The sequence below is a fragment of the Triturus cristatus genome, chromosome 1_1 (genome assembly GCF_964204655.1).
Source record: "Triturus cristatus chromosome 1_1, aTriCri1.1, whole genome shotgun sequence".
NCBI lineage: Eukaryota > Metazoa > Chordata > Amphibia > Caudata > Salamandridae > Triturus > Triturus cristatus.
The window spans coordinates 420730256-420751497 of NC_140579.1; positions in this window are offsets into that span (position 1 = coordinate 420730256).

The window sequence follows — 21242 nt, forward strand, 5'->3', positions numbered from 1 at the left end:
TAAAAGATGCAGCCCTGGGCTGTCTCCTGATGACAGGTGAGTAAATTGGAATTCGTAGTTCGGCTAATTTTAGAGGAATATTTGTACATTTCAAAAATGGACAAAGAGAAACTTTTCTGCTGAAAACCACACAATGGATTCCTATGGAAGGAAATGCATGTTACTGTTAAGTACGCTTAGAATTACTTTTCAGGGTCAGTGCTGGTCTAAAAGATGCAGCCCTGTGTTCTATCCTGAGAACAGGTGAGTAAATCGTAATTCGTAGTTCGGCTGATTTTTAGAGGAATATTTGTACGTTTCAAAAATGGACACTTTGAAACTTTTCTGCTGAAAACCACTCAATGGATTCCTATGGAAGAAAATACAAGTTACTGGTAAGTACGGTTAGAATTACTTTTCAGGGTCAGTGCTGGTCTAAAAGATGCAGCACTGGGTTCTCTCCTGAGAACAGGTGAGTAAATCATAATTCGTTTTTCTGTTGATTTTATAGGAATATTTGTACTTTTCAAAAATGGACACAGAGAAACTTTTCTGCTGAAAACCACACAATGGATTCCTATGGAAAGAAATACAAGTTACTGGTAAGTATGCTTAGAATTACTTTTCAGGGTCAGTGCTGGTCTAAAAGATGCAGCACTGGGTTCTCGCCTGAGAACAGTTGAGTAAATCGTAATTCGTAGTTCAGCTGATTTTAGAGGAATATTTGTACATTTCAAAAACTGGACACATTGAAACTTTTCTGCTGAAAACCACACAATGGATTCCTATGGAAGAAAATACAAGTTACTGGTAAGTACACTTAGAATTACTCTTCAGGGTCAGTGCTGGGCTAAAAGATGCAGCCCTGGGCTGTCTCCTGATAGCAGGTGAGTAAATTGGAATTCGTAGTTCGGCTGATTTTAGAGGAATATTTGTACATTTCAAAAATGGACACAGAGAAACTTTTCTGCTGAAAACCACACAATGGATTCCTATGGAAGGAAATACATGTTACTGGTGAAAGATGCAGCCCTGGGTTCTTTCCTGAGAACAGGTGAGTAAATCGTAATTCGTAGTTCGGCTGATTTTTAGAGGAATATTTGTACGTTTCAAAAATGGACACTTTGAAACTTTTCTGCTGAAAACCACACAATGGATTCCTATGGAAGAAAATACAAGTTACTGGTAAGTACGCTTAGAATTACTTTTCAGGGTCAGTGCTGGTCTAAAAGATGCAGCACTGGGTTCTCTCCTGAGAACAGGTGAGTAAATCCTAATTCGTAGTTCGGCTGATTTTAGAGGAATATTTGTACTTTTCAAAAATGGACACAGAGAAACTTTTCTGCTGAAAACAACACAATGGATTCCTATGGAAGAAAATACAAGTTACTGGTAGGTACGCTTAGAATTACTTTTCAGGGTCGGTGCTGGGCTAAAAGATGCAGCACTGGCTTCTCTCCTGATAACAAATGAGTAAATCGTAATTCGTAGTTCGGCTGATTTTAAAGGAATATTTGTACGTTTCAAAAATGGACACTTTGAAACTTTTCTGCTGAAAACCACACAATGGATTCCTATGGAAAGAAATACAAGTTACTGGTAAGTATGCTTAGAATTACTTTTCAGGGTCAGTGCTGGTCTCAAAGATGCAGCACTGGGTTCTCTCCTGAGAAAAGTTGAGTAAATCGTAATTCGTAGTTCGATTGATTTTAGAGGAATATTTGTACGTTTCAAAAATGGACACTTTGAAACTTTTCTGCTGAAAACCACACAATGGATTCCTATGGAAAGAAATACAAGTTACTGGTAAGTATGCTTAGAATTACTTTTCAGGGTCAGTGCTGGTCTAAAAGATGCAGCCCTGGGCTGTCTCCTGATAACAGGTGAGTAATTTGGAATTCGTAGTTTGACTGATTTTAGAGGAATATTTGTACATTTCAAAAATGGACACAGAGAAACTTTTCTGCTGAAAACCACACAATGGATTCCTATGGAAGAAAATACAAGTTACTGGTAAGTACGCTTAGAATTACTTTTCAGGGTCAGTGCTGGGCTAAAAGATGCAGCCCTGGGCTGTCTCCTGATGACAGGTGAGTAAATTGGAATTCGTAGTCCGGCTAATTTTAGAGGAATATTTGTACATTTCAAAAATGGACACAGAGAAACTTTTCTGCTGAAAACCACACAATGGATTCCTATGGAAGCAAATACATGTTACTGTTAAGTACGCTTAGAATTACTTTCCAGGGTCAGTGCTGGTCTAAAAGATGCAGCCCTGGGTTCTTTCCTGAGAACCGGTGAGGAAATCGTAATTCGTAGTTCGGCTGATTTTTAGAGGAATATTTGTACGTTTCAAAAATGGACACTTTGAAACTTTTCTGCTGAAAACCACACAATGGATTCCTATGGAAGAAAATACAAGTTACTGGTAAGTACGCTTAGAATTACTTTTCAGGGTCAGTACTGGTCTAAAAGATGCAGCACTGGGTTCTCTCCTGAGAACAGGTGAGTAAATCGTAATTCGTTTTTCTGTTGATTTTATAGGAATATTTGTACTTTTCAAAAATGGACACAGAGAAACTTTTCTGCTGAAAACCACACAATGGATTCCTATGGAAGAAAATACAAGTTACTGGTAAGTACGCTTAGAATTACTTTTCAGGGTCAGTGCTGGGCTAAAAGATGCAGCACTGGCTTCTCTCCTGATAACAAGTGAGTAAATCGTAATTCGTAGTTCGGCTGATTTTAAAGGAATATTTGTACGTTTCAAAAATGGACACTTTTCAACTTTTCTGCTGAAAACCCACAATGGATTCCTATGGAAAGAAATACAAGTTACTGGTAAGTATGCTTAGAATTACTTTTCAGGGTCAGTGCTGGTCTAAAAGATGCAGCACTGGGTTCTCTCCTGAGAACAGTTGAGTAAATCGTAATTCGTAGTTCGGCTGATTTTAGAGGAATATTTGTACATTTCAAAAACTGGACACAGAGAAACTTTTCTGCTGAAAACCACACAATGGATTCCTATGGAAAGAAATACAAGTTACTGGTAAGTATGCTTAGAATTACTTTTCAGGGTCAGTGCTGGTCTAAAAGATGTAGCACTGGGTTGTCTCCTGAGAACAGTTGAGTAAATTGTAATTCGTAGTTCGATTGATTTTAGAGGAATATTTGTACGCTTTGAATTACTTTTCAGGGTCAGTGCTGGGCTAAAAGATGCAGCCCTGGGCTGTCTCTTGATAACAGGTGAGTAAATTGGAATTCGTAGTTCGTCTGATTTAGAGGAATATTTGTACGTTTCAAAAATAGACACTTAGAAACTTTTCTGCTGAAAACCACACAATGGATTCCTATGGAAAGAAATACAAGTTACTGGTAAGTATGCTTAGAATTACTTTTCAGGGTCAGTGCTGGTCTAAAAGATGCAGCACTGGGTTCTCTCCTGAGAACAGTTGAGTAAATCGTAATTCGTAGTTCGGCTGATTTTAGAGGAATATTTGTACATTTCAAAAACTGGACACAGAGAAACTTTTCTGCTGAAAACCACACAATGGATTCCTATGGAAAGAAATACAAGTTACTGGTAAGTATGCTTAGAATTACTTTTCAGGGTCAGTGCTGGTCTAAAAGATACAGCACTGGGTTGTCTCCTGAGAACAGTTGAGTAAATCGTAATTCGTAGTTCGATTGATTTTAGAGGAATATTTGTACGCTTAGAATTACTTTTCAGGGACAGTGCTGGGCTAAAAGATGCAGCCCTGGGCTGTTTCTTGATAACAGGTGAGTAAATTGGAATTCGTAGTTCGGCTGATTTTAGAGGAATATTTGTACGTTTCAAAAATGGACACTTTGAAACTTTTCTGCTGAAAACCACACAATGGATTCCTATGGAAGCAAATACATGTTACTGTTAAGTACGCTTAGAATTACTTTCCAGGGTCAGTGCTGGTCTAAAAGATGCAGCCCTGGGTTCTTTCCTGAGAACAGGTGAGGAAATCGTAATTCGTAGTTCGGCTGATTTTTAGAGGAATATTTGTACGTTTCAAAAATGGACACTTTGAAACTTTTCTGCTGAAAACCACACAATGGATTCCTATGGAAGAAAATACAAGTTACTGGTAAGTACGCTTAGAATTGCTTTTCAGGGTCAGTACTGGTCTAAAAGATGCAGCACTGGGTTCTCTCCTGAGAACAGGTGAGTAAATCGTAATTCGTTTTTCTGTTGATTTTATAGGAATATTTGTACTTTTCAAAAATGGACACAGAGAAACTTTTCTGCTGAAAACCACACAATGGATTCCTATGGAAGAAAATACAAGTTACTGGTAAGTACGCTTAGAATTACTTTTCAGGGTCAGTGCTGGGCTAAAAGATGCAGCACTGGCTTCTCTCCTGATAACAAGTGAGTAAATCGTAATTCGTAGTTCGGCTGATTTTAAAGGAATATTTGTACGTTTCAAAAATGGACACTTTTCAACTTTTCTGCTGAAAACCCACAATGGATTCCTATGGAAAGAAATACAAGTTACTGGTAAGTATGCTTAGAATTACTTTTCAGGGTCAGTGCTGGTCTAAAAGATGCAGCACTGGGTTCTCTCCTGAGAACAGTTGAGTAAATCGTAATTCGTAGTTCGGCTGATTTTAGAGGAATATTTGTACATTTCAAAAACTGGACACAGAGAAACTTTTCTGCTGAAAACCACACAATGGATTCCTATGGAAAGAAATACAAGTTACTGGTAAGTATGCTTAGAATTACTTTTCAGGGTCAGTGCTGGTCTAAAAGATGTAGCACTGGGTTGTCTCCTGAGAACAGTTGAGTAAATCGTAATTCGTAGTTCGATTGATTTTAGAGGAATATTTGTACGCTTTGAATTACTTTTCAGGGTCAGTGCTGGGCTAAAAGATGCAGCCCTGGGCTGTCTCTTGATAACAGGTGAGTAAATTGGAATTCGTAGTTCGTCTGATTTAGAGGAATATTTGTACGTTTCAAAAATAGACACTTAGAAACTTTTCTGCTGAAAACCACACAATGGATTCCTATGGAAAGAAATACAAGTTACTGGTAAGTATGCTTAGAATTACTTTTCAGGGTCAGTGCTGGTCTAAAAGATGCAGCACTGGGTTCTCTCCTGAGAACAGTTGAGTAAATCGTAATTCGTAGTTCGGCTGATTTTAGAGGAATATTTGTACATTTCAAAAACTGGACACAGAGAAACTTTTCTGCTGAAAACCACACAATGGATTCCTATGGAAAGAAATACAAGTTACTGGTAAGTATGCTTAGAATTACTTTTCAGGGTCAGTGCTGGTCTAAAAGATGCAGCACTGGGTTGTCTCCTGAGAACAGTTGAGTAAATCGTAATTCGTAGTTCGATTGATTTTAGAGGAATATTTGTACGCTTAGAATTACTTTTCAGGGACAGTGCTGGGCTAAAAGATGCAGCCCTGGGCTGTTTCTTGATAACAGGTGAGTAAATTGGAATTCGTAGTTCGGCTGATTTTAGAGGAATATTTGTACGTTTCAAAAATGGACACTGAAACTTTTCTGCTGAAAACCACACAATGGATTCCTATGGAAGAAAATACAAGTTACTTGTAAGTACGCTTAGAATTACTTTTCAGGGTCACTGCTGGTATACAAGAAGCAGCACTGGGTTCCTTCCTGAGAACAGGTGACTAAATCGTAATTCGTAGTTCGGCTGATTTTAGAGGAATATTTGTACGTTTCAAAAATAAACACTTAGAAACTTTTCTGCTGAAAACCACACAATGAAATGCTATGGAAAGAAATACAAGTTACTGGTAAGTATGCTTAGAATTACTTTTCAGGGTCAGTGCTGGTCTAAAAGATGCAGCCCTGGGTTCTTTCCTGAGAACAGGTGAGTAAATCGTAATTCGTAGTTCGGCTGATTTTAGAGGAATATTTGTACGTTTCAAAAATGGACACTGAAACTTTTCTGCTGAAAACCACACAATGGATTCCTATGGAAGAAAATACAAGTTACTTGTAAGTACGCTTAGAATTACTTTTCAGGGTCACTGCTGGTATACAAGAAGCAGCACTGGGTTCTCTCCTGAGAACAGGTGAGTAAATCGTAATTCGTAGTTCGGCTGATTTTAGAGGAATATTTGTACGTTTCAAAAATAAACACTTAGAAACTTTTCTGCTGAAAACCACACAATGGAATGCTATGGAAAGAAATACAAGTTACTGGTAAGTATGCTTAGAATTACTTTTCAGGGTCAGCGCTGGTCTAAAAGATGCAGCACTGGGTTCTCTCCTGAGAACAGTTGAGTAAATCGTAATTCGTAGTTCGACTGATTTTAGAGGAATATTTGTACATTTCAAAAATGGACACAGAGAAACTTTTCTGCTGAAAACCACACAATGGATTCCTATGGAAGAAAATACAAGTTACTGGTAAGTACGCTTAGAATTACTTTTTAGGGTCAGTGCTGGGCTAAACGATGCAGCTCTGGGCTGTCTCCTGATAACAGGTGAGTAAATTGGAATTCGTAATTCGGCTGATTTTAGAGGAATATTTGTACGTTTCAAAAATGTACACTTAGAAACTTTTCTGCTGAAAACCACACAATGGATTCTTATGGAAGGAAATACATGTTACTGGTAGGTACGCTTAGAATTACTTTTCAGGGTCAGTGTTGGTCTAAAAGATGCAGCCCTGGGTTCTTTCCTGAGAACAGGTGAGTAAATCATATTTCGTAGTTCGGCTGATTTTAGAGGAATATTTGTACGTTTCAAAAATGGACACAGAGAAACTTTTCTGCTGAAAACCACACAATGGATTCCTATGGAACAAAATACAAGTTACTGGTAAGTACGCTTAGAATTACTTTTCAGGGTCAGTGCTGGGCTAAAAGATGCAGCCCTGGGCTGTCTCCTGATGACAGGTGAGTAAATTGGAATTCGTAGTTCGGCTAATTTTAGAGGAATATTTGTACATTTCAAAAATGGACACAGAGAAACGTTTCTGCTGAAAACCACACAATGGATTCCTAGGTAAGAAAATACAAGTTACTGGTAAGCACGCTTAGAATTACTTTTCCGGGTCAGTGCTGGTCTAAAAGATGCAGCACTGGGTTCTCTCCTGAGAACAGGTGAGTAAATCGTAATTCGTAGTTCGGCTGATTTTAGAAGAATATTTGTACGCTTCAAAAATGGACACAGAGAAACTTTTCTGCTGAAAAGCACACAATGGATTCCTATGGAAGAAAATACAAGTTACTGGTAAGTACGCTTAGAATTACTTTTCAGGGTCAGTGCTGGGCTAAAAGATGCAGCCCTGGGCTCTCTCCTGATAACAGGTGAGTAAATTGGAATTTGTAGTTTGGCTGATTTTAGAGGAATATTTGTACGTTTCAAAAATGGACACTGAAACTTTTCTGCTGAAAACCACACAATGGATTCCTATGGAAGAAAATACAAGTTACTGGTAAGTACGCTTAGAATTACTTTTCAGAGTCAGTGCTGGGCTAAAAGATGCAGCCCTGGCTTCTCTCCTGATAACAGGTGAGTAAATCGTAATTTGTAGATCGTCTGATTTTAGGAGAATATTTGTATGTTTCAAAAATGGACACTTAGAAACTTTTCTGCTGAAAACCACACAATGGATTTCTATGGAAGGAAATACATGTTACTGGTAAGTACGCTTAGAATTACTTTTCACGGTCAGTGCTGGTCTAAAAGATGCAGCCCTGGGTTCTTTCCTGATAACAGATGAGTAAATCGTAATTTGTAGTTCGGCTGATTTTAGAGGAATATTTGTACGTTTCAAAAATGGACACTTTGAAATTTTTCTGCTGAAAACCACACAATGGATTCCTATGGAAGAAAATACAAGTTACTGGTAAGCACGCTTAGAATTACTTTTCAGGGTCAGTGCTGGTCTAAAAGATGCAGCACTGGTTTTTCTCCTGAGAACAGGTGAGTAAATTGTAACTCGTAGTTCGGCTGATTTTAGAGGAATATTTGTACGTTTCAAAAATGGACACAGAGAAACTTTTCTGCTGAAAACCACACAATAGATTCCTATGGAAGAAAGTACAAGTTACTTGTAAGTACGCTTAGAATTACTTTTCAGGGTCAGTGCTGGGCTAAAAGATGCATCCCTGTCTTCTCTCCTGATAACAGGTGAGTAAATCGTAATTCGTAGTTCGGCTGATTTTAAAGGAATATTTGTACGTTTCAAAAATGGACACTTTGAAACGTTTCTGCTGAAAACCACATAATGGATTCCTATGGAAAGAAATACAAGTTACTGGTAAGAATGCTTAGAATTACTTTTCAGGGTCAGCGCTGGGCTAAAAGATGCAGCCCTGGGCTCTCTCCTGAGAACAGGTGAATAAATTGGAATTCGTAGTTCGGCTGATTTTAGAGGAATATTTGTATGTTTCAAAAATGTACACTTAGAAACATTTCTGCTGAAAGCCACACAATAGATTCCTGTGGAAGGAAATATATGTTACTGGTAAGTACGCTTAGAAGTACTTTTCAGGGTCAGTGCTGGTCTAAAAGATGCAGCCCTGGGTTCTTTCCTGAGAACAGGTGAGTAAATCTTAATTCGTAGTTCGGCTGATTTTAGAGGAATATTTGTACGTTTCAAAAATGGACACTTTGAAACTTTTCTGATGAAAACCACACAATGGATTCCTATGGAAGAAAATACAAGTTACTGGTAAGTACGCTTAGAATTACTTTTCAGGGTCAGTGCTGGGCTAAAAGATGCAGCCCTGGGCTGTCTCCTGATAACAGGTGAGTAAATTGGAATTCGTAGTTCGGCTGATTTTAGAGGAATATTTGTACGTTTCAAAAATGGACACTTTGAAACTTTTCTGCTAAAAACCACACAATGGATTCCTATGGAAAGAAATACAAGTTACTGGTAAGTATGCTTAGAATTACTTTTCAGGGTCAGTGCTGGTCTAAAAGATGCAGCACTGGGTTCTCTCCTGAGAACAGGTGAGTAAATCATAATTCGTAGTTCGGCTGATTTTAGAGGAATCTTTGTCCTTTTTAAAAATTGACACAGAGAAACTTTTCTGCTGAAAACCACACAATGGATTCCTATTGAAGAAAATACAAGTTACTGGTAAGTACGCTTAGAATTACTTTTCAGGGTCAGTGCTGGGCTAAAAGATGCAGTACTGGCTTCTCTCCTGATAACAAGTGAGTAAATCGTAATTCGTAGTTCGGCTGATTTTAAAGGAATATTTGTACGTTTCAAAAATGGACACTTTGAAACACTTCTGCTGAAAACCACACAATGGATTCCTATGGAAAGAAATACAAGTTACTGGTAAGTATGCTTAGAATTACTTTTCAGGGTCAGTGCTGGTCTAAAAGATGCAGCACTGGGTTCTCTCCTGAGAACAGTTGAGTAAATCGTAATTCGTAGTTCGATTGATTTTAGAGGAATATTTGTACGTTTCAAAAATGGACACTTTGAAACTTTTCTGCTGAAAACCACACAATGGATTCCTATGGAAGAAAATACAAGTTACTGGTAAGTACGCTTAGAATTACTTTTCAGGGTCAGTGCTGGGCTAAAAGATGCAGCCCTGGGCTGTCTCTTGATAACAGGTGAGTAAATTGGAATTCGTAGTTCGGCTGATTTTAGAGGAATATTTGTACGTTTCAAAAATAGACACTTAGAAACTTTTCTGCTGAAAACCACACAATGGATTCCTATGGAAAGAAATACAAGTTACTGGTAAGTATGCTTAGAATTACTTTTCAGGGTCAGTGCTCGTCTAAAAGATGCAGCACTGGGTTGTCTCCTGAGAACAGTTGAGTAAATCGTAATTCGTAGTTTGACTGATTTTAGAGGAATATTTGTACATTTCAAAAATGGACACAGAGATTCTTTTCTGCTGAAAACCACACAATGGATTCCTATGGAAGAAAATACAAGTTACTGGTAAGTACGCTTAGAATTACTTTTCAGGGTCAGTGCTGGTCTAAAAGATGCAGCCCTGGGTTCTTTCCTGAGAACAGGTGAGTAAATCGTAATTCGTAGTTCGACTGATTTTAGAGGAATATTTGTACATTTCAAAAATGGACACAGAGAAACTTTTCTGCTGAAAACCACACAATGGATTCCTATGGAAGAAAATACAAGTTACTGGTAAGTACGCTTAGAATTACTTTTCAGGGTCAGTGCTGGGCTAAAAGATGCAGCCCTGGCTTCTCTCCTGATAACAGGTGAGTAAATCGTAATTTGTAGATCGTCTGATTTTAGAGGAATATTTGTATGTTTCAAAAATGGACACTTAGAAACTTTTCTGCTGAAAACCACACAATGGATTCCTATGGAAAGAAATACAAGTTACTGGTAAGTATGCTTAGAATTACTTTTCAGGGTCAGTGCTGGTTTAAAAGATGCAGCACTGGGTTCTCTCCTGTGAACAGTTGAGTAAATTGTAATTCGTAGTTCGATTGATTTTATAGGAATATTTGTACGTTTCAAAAATGGACACTTTGAAACTTTTCTGCTGAAAGCCACTCAATGGATTCCTATGGAAAGAAATACAAGTTACTGATAAGTATGCTTAGAATTACTTTTCAGGGTCAGTGCTGGTCTAAAAGATGCAGCACTGGGTTCTCTCCTGAGAACAGTTGAGTAAATCGTAATTCGTAGTTTCACTGATTTTAGAGGAATATTTGTACATTTCAAAAATGGACACAGAGAAACTTTTCTGCTGAAAACCACACAATGGATTCCCAAGGAAGAAAATACAAGTTACTGGTAAGTATGCTTAGAATTACTTTTCAGGGTCAGTGCTGGGCTAAAAGATGCAGCCCTGGGCTGTCTCCTGATGACAGGTGAGTAAATTGGAATTCGTAGTTCGGCTAATTTTAGAGGAATATTTGTACATTTCAAAAATGGACACAGAGAAACTTTTCTGCTGAAAACCACACAATGGATTCCTATGAAAGGAAATACATGTTACTGTTAAGTATGCTTAGAATTACTTTTCAGGGTCAGTGCTGGTCTAAAAGATGCAGCCCTGGGTTCTTTCCTGAGAACAGGTGAGTAAATCGTAATTCGTACTTCGGCTGATTTTTAGTGGAATATTTGTACGTTTCAAAAATGGACACTTTGAAACTTTTCTGCTGAAAACCACTCAATGGATTCCTATGGAACAAAATACAAGTTACTGGTAAGTACGCTTAGAATTACTTTTCAGGGTCAGTGCTGGTCTAAAAGATGCAGCACTGGGTTCTCTCCTGAGAACAGGTGAGTAAATAGTAATTCGTTTTTCTGTTGATTTTATAGGAATATTTGTACTTTTCAAAAATGGACACAGAGAAACTTTTCTGCTGAAAACCACACAATGGATTCCTATAGAAGAAAATACAAGTTACTGGTAAGTATGCTTAGAATTACTTTTCAGGGTCAGTGCTGGTCTAAAAGATGCAGCACTGGGTTCTCTCCTTTGAACAGTTGAGTAAATCGTAATTCGTAGTTCGATTGATTTTAGAGGAATATTTGTACGTTTCAAAAATGGACACTTTGAAACTTTTCTGCTGAAAACCACACAATGGATTTCTATGGAAGAAAATACAAGTTACTGGTAAGTACGCTTAGAATTACTTTTCAGGGTCAGTGCTGGGCTAAAAGATGCAGCACTGTCTTCTCTCCTGATAACAAGTGAGTAAATCGTAATTCATAGTTTGGCTGATTTTAAAGGAATATTTGTACGTTTCAAAAATGGACACTTTGAAACTTTTCTGCTGAAAACCACACAATGGATTCCTATGGAAAGAAATACAAGTTACTGGTAAGTATGCTTAGAATTACTTTTCAGGGTCAGTGCTGGTCTAAAAGATGCAGCACTGGGTTCTCTCCTGAGAACAGTTGAGTAAATCGTAATTTGTAGTTCGGCTGATTTTAGAGGAATATTTGTACATTTCAAAAACTGGACACATTGAAACTTTTCTGCTGAAAACCACACAATGGATTCCTATGGAAGAAAATACAAATTACTGGTAAGTACACTTAGAATTACTCTTCAGGGTCAGTGCTGGGCTAAAAGATGTAGCCCTGGGCTGTCTCCTGATAACAGGTGAGTAAATTGGAATTCGTAGTTCGGCTGATTTTAGTGGAATATTTGTACATTTCAAAAATGGACACAGAGAAACTTTTCTTCTGAAAACCACACAATGGATTCCTATGGAAGGAAATACATGTTACTGGTAAAAGATGCAGCCCTGGGTTCTTTCCTGAGAACAGGTGAGTAAATCGTAATTCGTAGTTCGGCTGATTTTTAGAGGAATATTTGTACGTTTCAAAAATGGACACTTTAAAACTTTTCTGCTGAAAACCACACAATGGATTCCTATGGAAGAAAATACAAGTTACTGGTAAGTACGCTTAGAATTACTTTTCAGGGTCAGTGCTGGTCTAAAAGATGCAGCACTGGGTTCTCTCCTGAGAACAGGTGAGTAAATAGTAATTCGTTTTTCTGTTGATTTTATAGGAATATTTGTACTTTTCAAAAATGGACACAGAGAAACTTTTCTGCTGAAAACCACACAATGGATTCCTATAGAAGAAAATACAAGTTACTGGTAAGTATGCTTAGAATTACTTTTCAGGGTCAGTGCTGGTCTAAAAGATGCAGCACTGGGTTCTCTCCTTTGAACAGTTGAGTAAATCGTAATTCGTAGTTCGATTGATTTTAGAGGAATATTTGTACGTTTCAAAAATGGACACTTTGAAACTTTTCTGCTGAAAACCACACAATGGATTTCTATGGAAGAAAATACAAGTTACTGGTAAGTACGCTTAGAATTACTTTTCAGGGTCAGTGCTGGGCTAAAAGATGCAGCACTGTCTTCTCTCCTGATAACAAGTGAGTAAATCGTAATTCATAGTTTGGCTGATTTTAAAGGAATATTTGTACGTTTCAAAAATGGACACTTTGAAACTTTTCTGCTGAAAACCACACAATGGATTCCTATGGAAAGAAATACAAGTTACTGGTAAGTATGCTTAGAATTACTTTTCAGGGTCAGTGCTGGTCTAAAAGATGCAGCACTGGGTTCTCTCCTGAGAACAGTTGAGTAAATCGTAATTTGTAGTTCGGCTGATTTTAGAGGAATATTTGTACATTTCAAAAACTGGACACATTGAAACTTTTCTGCTGAAAACCACACAATGGATTCCTATGGAAGAAAATACAAATTACTGGTAAGTACACTTAGAATTACTCTTCAGGGTCAGTGCTGGGCTAAAAGATGTAGCCCTGGGCTGTCTCCTGATAACAGGTGAGTAAATTGGAATTCGTAGTTCGGCTGATTTTAGTGGAATATTTGTACATTTCAAAAATGGACACAGAGAAACTTTTCTTCTGAAAACCACACAATGGATTCCTATGGAAGGAAATACATGTTACTGGTAAAAGATGCAGCCCTGGGTTCTTTCCTGAGAACAGGTGAGTAAATCGTAATTCGTAGTTTGGCTGATTTTTAGAGGAATATTTGTACGTTTCAAAAATGGACACTTTAAAACTTTTCTGCTGAAAACCACACAATGGATTCCTATGGAAGAAAATACAAGTTACTGGTAAGTACGCTTAGAATTACTTTTCAGGGTCAGTGCTGGTCTAAAAGATGCAGCACTGGGTTCTCTCCTGAGAACAGGTGAGTAAATCGTAATTCGTAGTTCAGCTGATTTTAGAGGAATATATGTACTTTTCAAAAATGGACACAGAGAAACTTTTCTGCTGAAAACAACACAATGGATTCCTATGGAAGAAAATACAAGTTACTGGTAGGTACGCTTAGAATTACTTTTCAGGGTCGGTGCTGGGCTAAAAGATGCAGCACTGGCTTCTCTCCTGATAACAAGTGAGTAAATCGTAATTCGTAGTTCGGCTGATTTTAAAGGAATATTTGTACGTTTCAAAAATGGACACTTTGAAACTTTTCTGCTGAAAACCACACAATGGATTCCTATGGAAAGAAATACAAGTTACTGGTAAGTATGCTTAGAATTATTTTTCAGGGTCAGTGCTGGTCTAAAAGATGCAGCACTGGGTTCTCTCCTGAGAAAAGTTGAGTAAATCGTAATTCGTAGTTCGATTGATTTTAGAGGAATATTTGTACGTTTCAAAAATGGACACTTTGAAACTTTTCTGCTGAAAACCACACAATGGATTCCTATGGAAAGAAATACAAGTTACTGTCAAGTATGCTTAGAATTACTTTTCAGGGTCAGTGCTGGTCTAAAAGATGCAGCCCTGGGCTGTCTCCTGATAACAGGTGAGTAATTTGGAATTCGTAGTTTGACTGATTTTAGAGGAATATTTGTACATTTCAAAAATGGACACAGAGAAACTTTTCTGCTGAAAACCACACAATGGATTCCTATGGAAGAAAATACAAGTTACTGGTAAGTACGCTTAGAATTACTTTTCAGGGTCAGTGCTGGGCTAAAAGATACAGCCCTGGGCTGTCTCCTGATGACAGGTGAGTAAATTGGAATTCGTAGTTCGGCTAATTTTAGAGGAATATTTGTACATTTCAAAAATGGACACAGAGAAACTTTTCTGCTGAAAACCACACAATGGATTCCTATGGAAGCAAAGACATGTTACTGTTAAGTACGCTTAGAATTACTTTCCAGGGTCAGTGCTGGTCTAAAAGATGCAGCCCTGGGTTCTTTCCTGAGAACAGGTGAGGAAATCGTAATTCGTAGTTCGGCTGATTTTTAGAGGAATATTTGTACGTTTCAAAAATGGACACTTTGAAACTTTTCTGCTGAAAACCACACAATGGATTCCTATGGAAGAAAATACAAGTTACTGGTAAGTACGCTTAGAATTACTTTTCAGGGTCAGTACTGGTCTAAAAGATGCAGCACTGGGTTCTCTCCTGAGAACAGGTGAGTAAATCGTAATTCGTTTTTCTGCTGATTTTATAGGAACATTTGTACTTTTCAAAAATGGACACAGAGAAACTTTTCTGCTGAAAACCACACAATGGATTCCTATGGAAGAAAATACAAGTTACTGGTAAGTACGCTTAGAATTACTTTTCAGGGTCAGTGCTGGGCTAAAAGATGCAGCACTGGCTTCTCTCCTGATAACAAGTGAGTAAATCGTAATTCGTAGTTCGGCTGATTTTAAAGGAATATTTGTACGTTTCAAAAATGGACACTTTTAAACTTTTCTGCTGAAAACCCACAATGGATTCCTATGGAAAGAAATACAAGTTACTGGTAAGTATGCTTAGAATTACTTTTCAGGGTCAGTGCTGGTCTAAAAGATGCAGCACTGAGTTCTCTCCTGAGAACAGTTGAGTAAATCGTAATTCGTAGTTCGGCTGATTTTAGAGGAATATTTGTCCTTTTCAAAAATTGACACAGAGAAACTTTTCTGCTGAAAACCACACAATGGATTCCTATTGAAGAAAATACAAGTTACTGGTAAGTACGCTTAGAATTACTTTTCAGGGTCAGTGCTGGGCTAAAAGATGCAGTACTGGCTTCTCTCCTGATAACAAGTGAGTAAATCGTAATTCGTAGTTCGGCTGATTTTAAAGGAATATTTGTACGTTTCAAAAATGGACACTTTGAAACACTTCTGCTGAAAACCACACAATGGATTCCTATGGAAAGAAATACAAGTTACTGGTAAGTATGCTTAGAATTACTTTTCAGGGTCAGTGCTGGTCTAAAAGATGCAGCACTGGGTTCTCTCCTGAGAACAGTTGAGTAAATCGTAATTCGTAGTTCGATTGATTTTAGAGGAATATTTGTACGTTTCAAAAATGGACACTTTGAAACTTTTCTGCTGAAAACCACACAATGGATTCCTATGGAAGAAAATACAAGTTACTGGTAAGTACGCTTAGAATTACTTTTCAGGGTCAGTGCTGGGCTAAAAGATGCAGCCCTGGGCTGTCTCTTGATAACAGGTGAGTAAATTGGAATTCGTAGTTCGGCTGATTTTAGAGGAATATTTGTACGTTTCAAAAATAGACACTTTGAAACACTTCTGCTGAAAACCACACAATGGATTCCTATGGAAAGAAATACAAGTTACTGGTAAGTATGCTTAGAATTACTTTTCAGGGTCAGTGCTGGTCTAAAAGATGCAGCACTGGGTTCTCTCCTGAGAACAGTTGAGTAAATCGTAATTCGTAGTTCGATTGATTTTAGAGGAATATTTGTACGTTTCAAAAATGGACACTTTGAAACTTTTCTGCTGAAAACCACACAATGGATTCCTATGGAAGAAAATACAAGTTACTGGTAAGTACGCTTAGAATTACTTTTCAGGGTCAGTGCTGGGCTAAAAGATGCAGCACTGGGTTGTCTCCTGAGAACAGTTGAGTAAATCGTAATTCGTAGTTTGACTGATTTTAGAGGAATATTTGTACATTTCAAAAATGGACACAGAGATTCTTTTCTGCTGAAAACCACACAATGGATTCCTATGGAAGAAAATACAAGTTACTGGTAAGTACGCTTAGAATTACTTTTCAGGGTCAGTGCTGGTCTAAAAGATGCAGCCCTGGGTTCTTTCCTGAGAACAGGTGAGTAAATCGTAATTCGTAGTTCGACTGATTTTAGAGGAATATTTGTACATTTCAAAAATGGACACAGAGAAACTTTTCTGCTGAAAACCACACAATGGATTCCTATGGAAGAAAATACAAGTTACTGGTAAGTACGCTTAGAATTACTTTTCAGGGTCAGTGCTGGGCTAAAAGATGCAGCCCTGGCTTCTCTCCTGATAACAGGTGAGTAAATCGTAATTTGTAGATCGTCTGATTTTAGAGGAATATTTGTATGTTTCAAAAATGGACACTTAGAAACTTTTCTGCTGAAAACCACACAATGGATTCCTATGGAAAGAAATACAAGTTACTGGTAAGTATGCTTAGAATTACTTTTCAGGGTCAGTGCTGGTTTAAAAGATGCAGCACTGGGTTCTCTCCTGTGAACAGTTGAGTAAATTGTAATTCGTAGTTTGATTGATTTTATAGGAATATTTGTACGTTTCAAAAATGGACACTTTGAAACTTGTCTGCTGAAAGCCACTCAATGGATTCCTATGGAAAGAAATACAAGTTACTGATAAGTATGCTTAGAATTACTTTTCAGGGTCAGTGCTGGTCTAAAAGATGCAGCACTGGGTTCTCTCATGAGAACAGTTGAGTAAATCGTAATTCGTAGTTTGACTGATTTTAGAGGAATATTTGTACATTTCAAAAATGGACACAGAGAAACTTTTCTGCTGAAAACCACACAATGGATTCCCAAGGAAGAAAATACAAGTTACTGGTAAGTACGCTTAGAATTACTTTTCAGGGTCAGTGCTGGGCTAAAAGATGCAGCCCCGGGCTGTCTCCTGATGACAGGTGAGTAAATTGGAATTCGTAGTTCGGCTAATTTTAGAGGAATATTTGTACATTTCAAAAATGGACACAGAGAAACTTTTCTGCTGAAAACCACACAATGGATTCCTATGAAAGGAAATACATGTTACTGTTAAGTATGCTTAGAATTACTTTTCAGGGTCAGTGCTGGTCTAAAAGATGCAGCCCTGGGTTCTTTCCTGAGAACAGGTGAGTAAATCGTAATTCGTACTTCGGCTGATTTTTAGTGGAATATTTGTACGTTTCAAAAATGGACACTTTGAAACTTTTCTGCTGAAAACCACTCAATGGATTCCTATGGAACAAAATACAAGTTACTGGTAAGTACGCTTAGAATTACTTTTCAGGGTCAGTGCTGGTCTAAAAGATGCAGCACTGGGTTCTCTCCTGAGAACAGGTGAGTAAATAGTAATTCGTTTTTCTGTTGATTTTATAGGAATATTTGTACTTTTCAAAAATGGACACAGAGAAACTTTTCTGCTGAAAACCACACAATGGATTCCTATAGAAGAAAATACAAGTTACTGGTAAGTATGCTTAGAATTACTTTTCAGGGTCAGTGCTGGTCTAAAAGATGCAGCACTGGGTTCTCTCCTTTGAACAGTTGAGTAAATCGTAATTCGTAGTTCGATTGATTTTAGAGGAATATTTGTACGTTTCAAAAATGGACACTTTGAAACTTTTCTGCTGAAAACCACACAATGGATTTCTATGGAAGAAAATACAAGTTACTGGTAAGTACGCTTAGAATTACTTTTCAGGGTCAGTGCTGGGCTAAAAGATGCAGCACTGTCTTCTCTCCTGATAACAAGTGAGTAAATCGTAATTCATAGTTTGGCTGATTTTAAAGGAATATTTGTACGTTTCAAAAATGGACACTTTGAAACTTTTCTGCTGAAAACCACACAATGGATTCCTATGGAAAGAAATACAAGTTACTGGTAAGTATGCTTAGAATTACTTTTCAGGGTCAGTGCTGGTCTAAAAGATGCAGCACTGGGTTCTCTCCTGAGAACAGTTGAGTAAATCGTAATTTGTAGTTCGGCTGATTTTAGAGGAATATTTGTACATTTCAAAAACTGGACACATTGAAACTTTTCTGCTGAAAACCACACAATGGATTCCTATGGAAGAAAATACAAATTACTGGTAAGTACACTTAGAATTACTCTTCAGGGTCAGTGCTGGGCTAAAAGATGTAGCCCTGGGCTGTCTCCTGATAACAGGTGAGTAAATTGGAATTCGTAGTTCGGCTGATTTTAGTGGAATATTTGTACATTTCAAAAATGGACACAGAGAAACTTTTCTTCTGAAAACCACACAATGGATTCCTATGGAAGGAAATACATGTTACTGGTAAAAGATGCAGCCCTGGGTTCTTTCCTGAGAACAGGTGAGTAAATCGTAATTCGTAGTTCGGCTGATTTTTAGAGGAATATTTGTACGTTTCAAAAATGGACACTTTAAAACTTTTCTGCTGAAAACCACACAATGGATTCCTATGGAAGAAAATACAAGTTACTGGTAAGTACGCTTAGAATTACTTTTCAGGGTCAGTGCTGGTCTAAAAGATGCAGCACTGGGTTCTCTCCTGAGAACAGGTGAGTAAATCGTAATTCGTAGTTCGGCTGATTTTAGAGGAATATATGTACTTTTCAAAAATGGACACAGAGAAACTTTTCTGCTGAAAACAACACAATGGATTCCTATGGAAGAAAATACAAGTTACTGGTAGGTACGCTTAGAATTACTTTTCAGGGTCGGTGCTGGGCTAAAAGATGCAGCACTGGCTTCTCTCCTGATAACAAGTGAGTAAATCGTAATTCGTAGTTCGGCTGATTTTAAAGGAATATTTGTACGTTTCAAAAAGGGACACTTTGAAACTTTTCTGCTGAAAACCACACAATGGATTCCTATGGAAAGAAATACAAGTTACTGGTAAGTATGCTTAGAATTATTTTTCAGGGTCAGTGCTGGTCTAAAAGATGCAGCACTGGGTTCTCTCCTGAGAAAAGTTGAGTAAATCGTAATTCGTAGTTCGATTGATTTTAGAGGAATATTTGTACGTTTCAAAAATGGACACTTTGAAACTTTTCTGCTGAAAACCACACAATGGATTCCTATGGAAAGAAATACAAGTTACTGTCAAGTATGCTTAGAATTACTTTTCAGGGTCAGTGCTGGTCTAAAAGATGCAGCCCTGGGCTGTCTCCTGATAACAGGTGAGTAATTTGGAATTCGTAGTTTGACTGATTTTAGAGGAATATTTGTACATTTCAAAAATGGACACAGAGAAACTTTTCTGCTGAAAACCACACAATGGATTCCTATGGAAGAAAATACAAGTTACTGGTAAGTACGCTTAGAATTACTTTTCAGGGTCAGTGCTGGGCTAAAAGATACAGCCCTGGGCTGTCTCCTGATGACAGGTGAGTAAATTGGAATTCGTAGTTCGGCTAATTTTAGAGGAATATTTGTACATTTCAAAAATGGACACAGAGAAACTTTTCTGCTGAAAACCACACAATGGATTCCTATGGAAGCAAAGACATGTTACTGTTAAGTACGCTTAGAATTACTTTCCAGGGTCAGTGCTGGTCTAAAAGATGCAGCCCTGGGTTCTTTCCTGAGAACAGGTGAGGAAATCGTAATTCGTAGTTCGGCTGATTTTTAGAGGAATATTTGTACGTTTCAAAAATGGACACTTTGAAACTTTTCTGCTGAAAACCACACAATGGATTCCTATGGAAGAAAATACAAGTTACTGGTAAGTACGCTTAGAATTACTTTTCAGGGTCAGTACTGGTCTAAAAGATGCAGCACTGGGTTCTCTCCTGAGAACAGGTGAGTAAATCGTAATTCGTTTTTCTGCTGATTTTATAGGAACATTTGTACTTTTCAAAAATGGACACAGAGAAACTTTTCTGCTGAAAACCACACAATGGATTCCTATGGAAGAAAATACAAGTTACTGGTAAGTACGCTTAGAATTACTTTTCAGGGTCAGTGCTGGGCTAAAAGATGCAGCACTGGCTTCTCTCCTGATAACAAGTGAGTAAATCGTAATTCGTAGTTCGGCTGATTTTAAAGGAATATTTGTACGTTTCAAAAATGGACACTTTTAAACTTTTCTGCTGAAAACCCACAATGGATTCCTATGGAAAGAAATACAAGTTACTGGTAAGTATGCTTAGAATTACTTTTCAGGGTCAGTGCTGGTCTAAAAGATGCAGCACTGAGTTCTCTCCTGAGAACAGTTGAGTAAATCGTAATTCGTAGTTCGGCTGATTTTAGAGGAATATTTGTACATTTCAAAAACTGGACACAGAGAAACTTTTCTGCTGAAAACCACACAATGGATTCCTATGGAAAGAAATACAAGTTACTGGTAAGTATGCTTAGAATTACTTTTCAGGGTCAGTGCTGGTCTAAAAGATGTATCACTGGGTTGTCTCCTGAGAACAGTTGAGTAAATCGTAATTCGTAGTTCGATTGATTTTAGAGGAATATTTGTACGCTTAGAATTACTTTTCAGGGTGAGTGCTGGGCTAAAAGATGCAGCCCTGGGCTGTCTCTTGATAACAGGTGAGTAAATTGGAATTCGTAGTTCGTCTGATTTAGAGGAATATTTGTACGTTTCAAAAATAGACACTTAGAAACTTTTCTGCTGAAAACCACACAATGGATTCCTATGGAAAGAAATACAAGTTACTGGTAAGTATGCTTAGAATTACTTTTCAGGGTCAGTGCTGGTCTAAAAGATGCAGCACTGGGTTCTCTCCTGAGAACAGTTGAGTAAATCGTAATTCGTAGTTCGGCTGATTTTAGAGGAATATTTGTACATTTCAAA